Source organism: Notolepis coatsorum (assembly GCF_963971535.1).
Source record: "Notolepis coatsorum genome assembly, chromosome: 9".
Taxonomy (NCBI): domain Eukaryota; kingdom Metazoa; phylum Chordata; class Actinopteri; order Aulopiformes; family Paralepididae; genus Notolepis; species Notolepis coatsorum.
Genome location: NC_140173.1, coordinates 39812445 through 39820211, shown reverse-complemented (window position 1 = coordinate 39820211; position 7767 = coordinate 39812445).

Sequence of the window (7767 nt, the reverse complement as noted above, 5' to 3'; positions counted from 1 at the left end):
ATACTTTCAATGTTTTGGCCAGTGCCTTAAACGACATTCACTTGGAGTACAAAATCTGCATTATGCTGTGGTTAATATTGTGATATTATTCAGGGTATACTCCAGTATTCTGTCTTTAATATTGTGATATTATTCAGGGTATACTCCAGTATGCTGTGGTTAATATTGTGATATTATTCAGGGTACTACAGGATTCTGTCTTTAATATTGTGATATTATTCAGGGTATACTCCAGTATTCTGCCTTTAATATTGTAATATTATTCAGGATAATCCAGTATGCTGTGGTTAATATTGTGATATCATTCAGGGTACTCTATTATTCTGCCTTTAATATTGTGATATTATTCAGAATAATCCAGTATGCTGTGGTTAATATTGTGATATTATGCAGGGTACTCTAGTATTCTGCCTTTAATATTGTGATATTATTCAGGATAATCCAGTATGCTGTGGTTAATATTGTGATATTATTCAGGATAATCCAGTATTCTGCCTTTAATATTGGGTTATTATTCAGGGTACTCTAGTATTCTGCCTTTAATATTGTGATATTATTCAGGGTACTCCAGTATTCTGTCTTTAATATTGTGATATTATTCAGGGTACTCCATATTCTGTCTTTAATATTGTGATATTATTCAGGGTACTCCAGTATTCTGCCTTTAATATTGTGATATTATTCAGGATAATCCAGTATGCTGTGGTTAATATTATGCTATTATTCAGGATACACCATTCTGTTTTTAATATTGTCATATTATTCAGGATACTACAGTATTCTGCCTTTAATATTGTGATATTATTCAGGATACACTATTATTATTTATTCAAATTATTATTTATTTAGAATTTCCTCGTTCATAAATAAAAACGCTCTGAGGACCCTAGCTGGAGCCCTCATCCAATGTCACTTTGACTATGCTTGCACTTCATGGTACAGCAACATATCAAAACAAATGAAGACAAAGCTCCAGACCTCCCAAAACAAACTAGTGAGACTCCTGCACAACCTTCACTTTAGGACTCACCTAACGCCAGCCCACTTTAGCAGGCTGGGATGGCTTAGGGTTGAAGAAAGGGTACACCAGCTTAAAATGCTACTGGTTTTTAAAGTACTAAAAGAAACGGTCCCCAAGTACCTAGTCAATTATTTTAATAAAGTAGGAGATGTCCACAAACACGCCACAAGAGGAAGCCCCACGGACCTGGTCCCGCCGAGAGTCAGGACATGCATGGGGAAAGATGCATTTTTTTACTCGGCTACGGTAATGTGGAATGCCCTGCCAACATTTATAAAACTCCTGAACTCCCCTCTCGGATTTAAATCCGCCCTAAAAACATGGCTCAGCAGCAACTCAAATTGGTCTTAAAATGTTTTTTTTATCTCTTTTATCATAACTTGGCTTTTATTTCTTTTATCATGAGTTGCTTTTAAGGGTTTGCAGATTTTCTTTTAACATTAGTTAACTGTATGAGTTGTCAGGTTAGGTGTTTTTATAATTTTTTTTTAGAATGTGTCCTGTCAGTGTACATGTCCATTTGTGTTTCTGTGCCTTTTTATGTTCCATGTATGGACCACAATGGAAACAAGCCTTGGCTTTATTGTGTTTTATCCATTTTTGACCTGCGTTATTGACACTGTTATTGTCTTGTCTTTTAAAATGTTTTTTTGTCATACGATTTGTGTCAAAATAAAGTATTCAATTCAATTCAATTCAATTCAATATTATTCATGCTGTGATGTGAATGCCGTCCATGTTAGTTTACCTTCAATGGAGAAGTGCATTAAATAATTTTAATGCAAAAAAAGTGTCCTCTGTTCTTTCATTTCAGCATTGTCTATCGCAGAACACATTCCATTGTGGGTAGGGATGCTCGATATTGGCTTTTTTACCGATACCGATATTGTCTAACTCTTAATTTCCGATACCGATATCAACCGATATCACATTTTAATGCCGATATCGGCCGATAATATCAGTAGGCCGATAATATCGGACATAATTTCTATAGAAATGTAAAAAAATATATATATATATATAAAAAAAAAAAAAATTTAAACCGATACCGATATTTTCCGATATCACATTTTAATGCCGATATCGGCCGATAATATCGGTAGGCCGATAATATCGGACATCCCTAATTGTGGGCAGAGTGTATGCTTGGTTTCATTCCAGCCTTGCCTAAACACCAGCTGATGATTTCACTAATTGGCTCACCTCTTCAACTAACTCACCTGGTGCAATGTATAGTTAAAATGAAAACTTGGCCGATGATGGAATGAGTTTGAGACCCCTGGTCTATCCCTTTCAAAAACATTTTACTTTAACTTTTTAGTACTTAAGTACATTTAAAAGTAGGACTTTTTTACTTTTACTCAAGTGTGTTTTTAGCCAGATACTTTGACTTTTATTTAAGTCAGATTTTGAGACAGTACCCATACTTTCACTTAAGTATAATTTCTGGGTACTTTTTACACCCCTGGCCGTCGGTTGTGTGATAGTAAAGGGCTAACCTTCTGTCGTGTGGCAGTGAAAGGGTTAAAAGTAGCTCCAGCTGTATTCTGGTAAACAGCGGTCAGGCTACTGTTGTTCCGGATGTGTCTGGTAGCCAGGCGGACCAGTAGCCAGGTGTTCCTCACAGCCAACATGTGTTCCGGATGACCAGACGGTTGAGTTTTTATGCTCCGTTCTAAACCCTTCCTTGAGACCTCTAGGGTGAAGGGGATTAGCGCTGCCAAGGGCTTTCAGGCCGTTAGGTCCTTTGATGTAGACTTGAACGGGACCAGACAGGCTTGACCGTGCTCCTCTGGTGCGCCTCCAGATGCAGACAGCCTCTCCTGTCTTCAGGGGGGGGGGGTTCTCCTGAATGGAGAGGTCAGAGGTGGGATTGCCGGGTGACAAATTGTTACTGAAACCTCCTTTGTAACCCCCGCTGTCTATAGCTTGCCTCTCTATAGCTTGTCTCTCTATAGCTTGTCTCTCTTTGTGTCTTCCGATGTTCAAACGTTTTACTTTGTTCGGCTGGGAGTTGATCAAAGTCCAGCTGTTTACACACGGAGCTGTGATCCCTTCTCCACGCAGGTTTATTCTGTGTAATCTAAATGCATAATGAAGCTTGTGAGCAGATCAACTCTTTGCACGAACGAACGCCTTTACATTCTCCCCCCCCCCCCCCCCCCCCCCCCCTCATGAGACACGGAGGCGATGTGGTGGAAGTTCTATTCATCTTTAAAGTTACCTCCTTATCTTACATCATTACTGGATTGGAACTATGGGCGCTATTTGACACTCAAACGACAAATGACTTACACTAGAGGTTCCCCTCATATAGACCCGACTTGGAAAGTCAGCCTTTCGTTATGGTAAATGGTAAATGGTGCATTTTTTATATAGCTCTTTTATCGAAAGCACTTTACAATTTGTTCCTCACATTTGACCCATTCACTCACACATTCACACACCGATGGCCGATGCGACCATGCAAGGTGCCAACTGCTCATCGGGAGCAGTCAGTGGTTAAGTGTCTTGCTCAAGGAGCGGGAATCGAACCGGGAACCCCCTCTGCTGCTTGGAATGATCTTCAACTCACGCTGAACATTAATGCACCTAGAGATGTAATCGCTGATCTGCCTACAACAGTTTGCCAAACTTGTAGTATTTTTTCCACATTAGTCTGCACTTTATAGAATAGAAAAGAATAGAATAGAATAGAATAGAATAGAATAGAAATCCTTTATTTATCCAGAAATTCGGCACTACAGATCGCTCACAGTAAACATTAAACATTTAGGTAGTCAATAAGACTAAAATAAGAATAAAAATATAATAATATCAACAAAAAAAGTAAGAATATAATAAGAATAAAGAATAAAATACACAATATACAATACAATATAAATTCTGGTATGTATATACATTCTAAAATCTTAAATATAAACTATACAGTCAAAAATATACAGTAATAAGTGTAAAAATGTGTAAAGTGTCCAGGAAGATTGTGAGAAGTGTAAAAATTGTAAAGTGTCCAGGAAGATTGTGCCAGGCTGTACTGTCACCCTGTTCTCAGTGATGCATTATATAGTCTGAGGGCTGTCGGAATGAAGGACTTCCTGTGCCGTTCACTGTTGCATCTAGGGAACGTGCTCCTTCGACCAGCCAAGTCTGTGTGTAGCGGGTGGGAGGGGTTGTCCATAATGTACTGGCCATTATGTCTTAATGGCCAGTACAGAGAGACTCAAAAGGAGCTTCTATCCCCGGGCCATCAGGATGCTCAATGGCTCTATGCAACACTAACCCATCCATCTACATTCACTGCACACACATCCACTTGCACACACTTACTTTAAACAAACACTCACCGTTAACATTCGCTTTAGACACTTTTAAGACTACACCATATTTTATCTATTTATTACAAAAACTACATCCATACCTCATTTTAGCATTTTGCATTAAAAAAAGGTTTGCATTTTGTACCTCATTGTTTGCATTTTGTACTTTAGGTTGTACTTTAGTTTGTACTATATCGTATATTTTGTATAGTGTTTGGTCTTTATTCTTTTTATTTTTTTTACTGTATGAAGCACAATCTCAGGAGGCTCATACAGAACCAAGCCTTATATTATGTGACAAATAAAACTTGAAACTTGAAACTTGGCTGAAATCGGTGTCGACGTCAACTGAATACATGATCGAGACGGTCTGTAGAAAGCGTGGAGTTGTTCCCTGTCTCTCAGGTTGGGGCTCCTTGTGGAGAATAAGGAACAGCTGTTCACTGCTGACAGGAACACACCGACATTATGGGAAATGTTCTTCCCCATAGTCAGACAAGATCGATACCAATTTCCTCTCCGTGCGTTCAGTAGAAAGCTATCCGGCTGCACAAATAAAATGGGAGTGGATACGATCCAGCTAGCCTAGCTGTTTGCCAAAAACACCTTAAACACCTTTAAGCTACGTAGGCTAATGGTCCGTATCCACTGTATTTTATCGTAGTACTTTTTCATGTCTTTTTACTATGGATGTCCGATATTATCTGCCGATATTGGCATTAAAATGTGATATCGGAAATTGTCGGTATCGGTTAAGAAAACGATTTTCTTTTTCTTTTTTTTACATTTATTTAACCTTTATTTACCCAGGCAAGCACGTAAGAACAAATTAAGATTTTATTTATTGCCAAGAGTATGCATAATGTTGTGTTAATTCCACGACAAGAGATATGTAATGTTAATTACCTGAAATTATTCAGTTTTTTGGGGGGGAAACCCTGCATATATCGTATCGGTTGATATCGGTATCGGAAATTAAGAGTTGGACAATATCGGTATATCGGTATCGGTAAAAAAGCCAATATCGAACATCCCTACTTTTTACCCTTATCTATTCTATTTTATTCTATTATTATTTGTATTTTTTGCACATTCGAAGCGGGCATGGCCACCTTCATTTCACTATATGTCTTGTGTATGTACGTGATGAATAAAAACCTCTTGAATCTTGAATCACTTCCATTAAATTGTGCTAAGCTAGGATAGCTTGCAGTTGGATAGCCTTCTACTGAACGCACAGAGAGGAAATTGGTATATCTTCTTGTGTGACTCTGGAGAAGACGGTATGCGCATTTCCCACAATGTTGTTCAAGTTTGCTTTTATTTGTCACTCATAAAGTACATGTATACATTACAGTGAAACGCTTGGTTCTGTATGAGCCCCAGATAATGTGCTTCACACGATAAAAAAGTTAAAGAGGAAAAAAGTTAAAGAGTTAAAGTGTCTAAAGTGAGTGTTAAGGTGAGTGTTTGTTTAAAGTGAGTGTGTGCATGTGGAGGTTATTGCATGACAACTAGTGAGGCAGTACTTCACTAGTAATATACAGACACAAAAATATATATATATTATTATTAACACATTAACTGGAACGCTTATATCCATCAATGTATGATCTCTGCCACCAAGTTTCAAGTTTCAAGTTTCTTTAATAGTTGTCATACAGAAGTACAGAATACTTTTGTACAAAATGCTTCTTACTGTTGCGCTCCAGAGACTGTGCATGACAAGATAAGTATGAAATAAAAACATAGTAAAAATTAGAAGAAAAAAAAGAGGTCACAGTGTTCAGTTTAGACATATGTACAATGTTCGTAGACGTAGTTACCATACAATATACAATACTGTGCAGTGTACTAATATACAATACTATATAGTGCAAGGCATAAATGGACGAGGTGCAGTTTAGGTACAATTCACAGTAGGTGTACGAGTTGTAGTGCAAATCCTTTATCAATAAATATAAAGTGTAAGTGTGTTTGTGTGATCTAAAGTGTGGAGAGTGGGTGCTGCAGTGTGTTGTTTGTTTGAGTGAGTGTGTGTGTGCGTGTGGGTGTGTGTGCTGTGTGCATTTGATGGTTGTTGCATAGTGATTATTGTTCGTTTAGCGATTATTGTTCGTTTAGCAGCCTGATGGCCTGGGGATAGAAGCTCCTTCTGAGTCTTTCTGTGCTCGCCATAAGACTCCGGTATCGCTTGCCTGACGGCAGCAGTTCAAAGAGGCAGTTGTTCGGGTGGCTCGAGTCCTTAATAATTCTCTTAGCCTTCCCCTTGCACCGCTTGTTGTAAATGTTCTGGAGGGTGGGAAGCCCCCCTCTAATTGTGCGTTCGGCTGAACGTGTCACTCTTTGTAGTCTGCTACGGTCTTGTGCAGTGCTATTCCCAAACCAGGAGGTGATGTTGCCGGTCAGGATGCTCTCTATTGTACATGAGTAGAAGTTCCTAAGGATCTTCTGACTGACTTGGAACTTCCTTAGGCGCCTCCTTAGACCACTCTAAGCCTATGGAGATGTTCACCTTCTTTGCAAGGCTATAACTTTTTAAATTGTATTGTTAAATTGACATTACTATGGCCCATTCAACATCGATTATCTATCGTTCAGGATGTAGGAACGTTATACTTTTTCATTCATAGATTCATACGAAAATACCGTCTAGAATATAAATATGCTTTATGTAGTATGGGTTGATTTATTGATCAGATCGTTTGTAAATAAAGAAATGTACAATTGCCTTGAAAATAACGTCAGCGTCCTCTTACCGTTCGCCGATGAGACTGGAGGAAAAAGATCCCACTTATTTGACGCCGATCTAATCGATCCATTTCCGGTTTGTATGGCGGAATAAGCGCCCAAATCATATAGATTATTGAGTTATGGCAGCGATCCATATACACGGATGTGTGTCTAGAGTCCCGCGACAATACTGCCGATGGATTTCCCAGATCACAGAGATCTTCTGGGATCCATTTCCGGTTTGGTAACTCGCCCGATCATCCACCAGGTGGCGGTATTGAAGCGTTGCACTGTTGTGCAGGCTCCCACTGTATCAGACCAGGCTCCGTGAGGGAATTATGAATACCATGGCGAAAAAATGAAATATGATCTCAATAACGTCGTACGCCGTGGATTGGCAGAATTTGCATGATCTTGAAACACGTCGTACAACGTTATTGGCGCCCATTGTGTTAATATACATATATATATATTTACATTTTTTTATTATTATTATAAAAAGAAAATTATGTTTATTATGTAAAAAAAAATTCCTCTGTGAACAATGCCAGTGAATTTGAACAAAAGCAATGCCAGCGCATTTGTTTTTCTTCAAAAATGTCCAAGTGACAGCTCTGAGCTCTCTGACCTGACTGCAGTAATGGCCAGCTGTCAATCACTTACTGCTAAAATAGTTGCACGGGTTGGGCTTAAGAA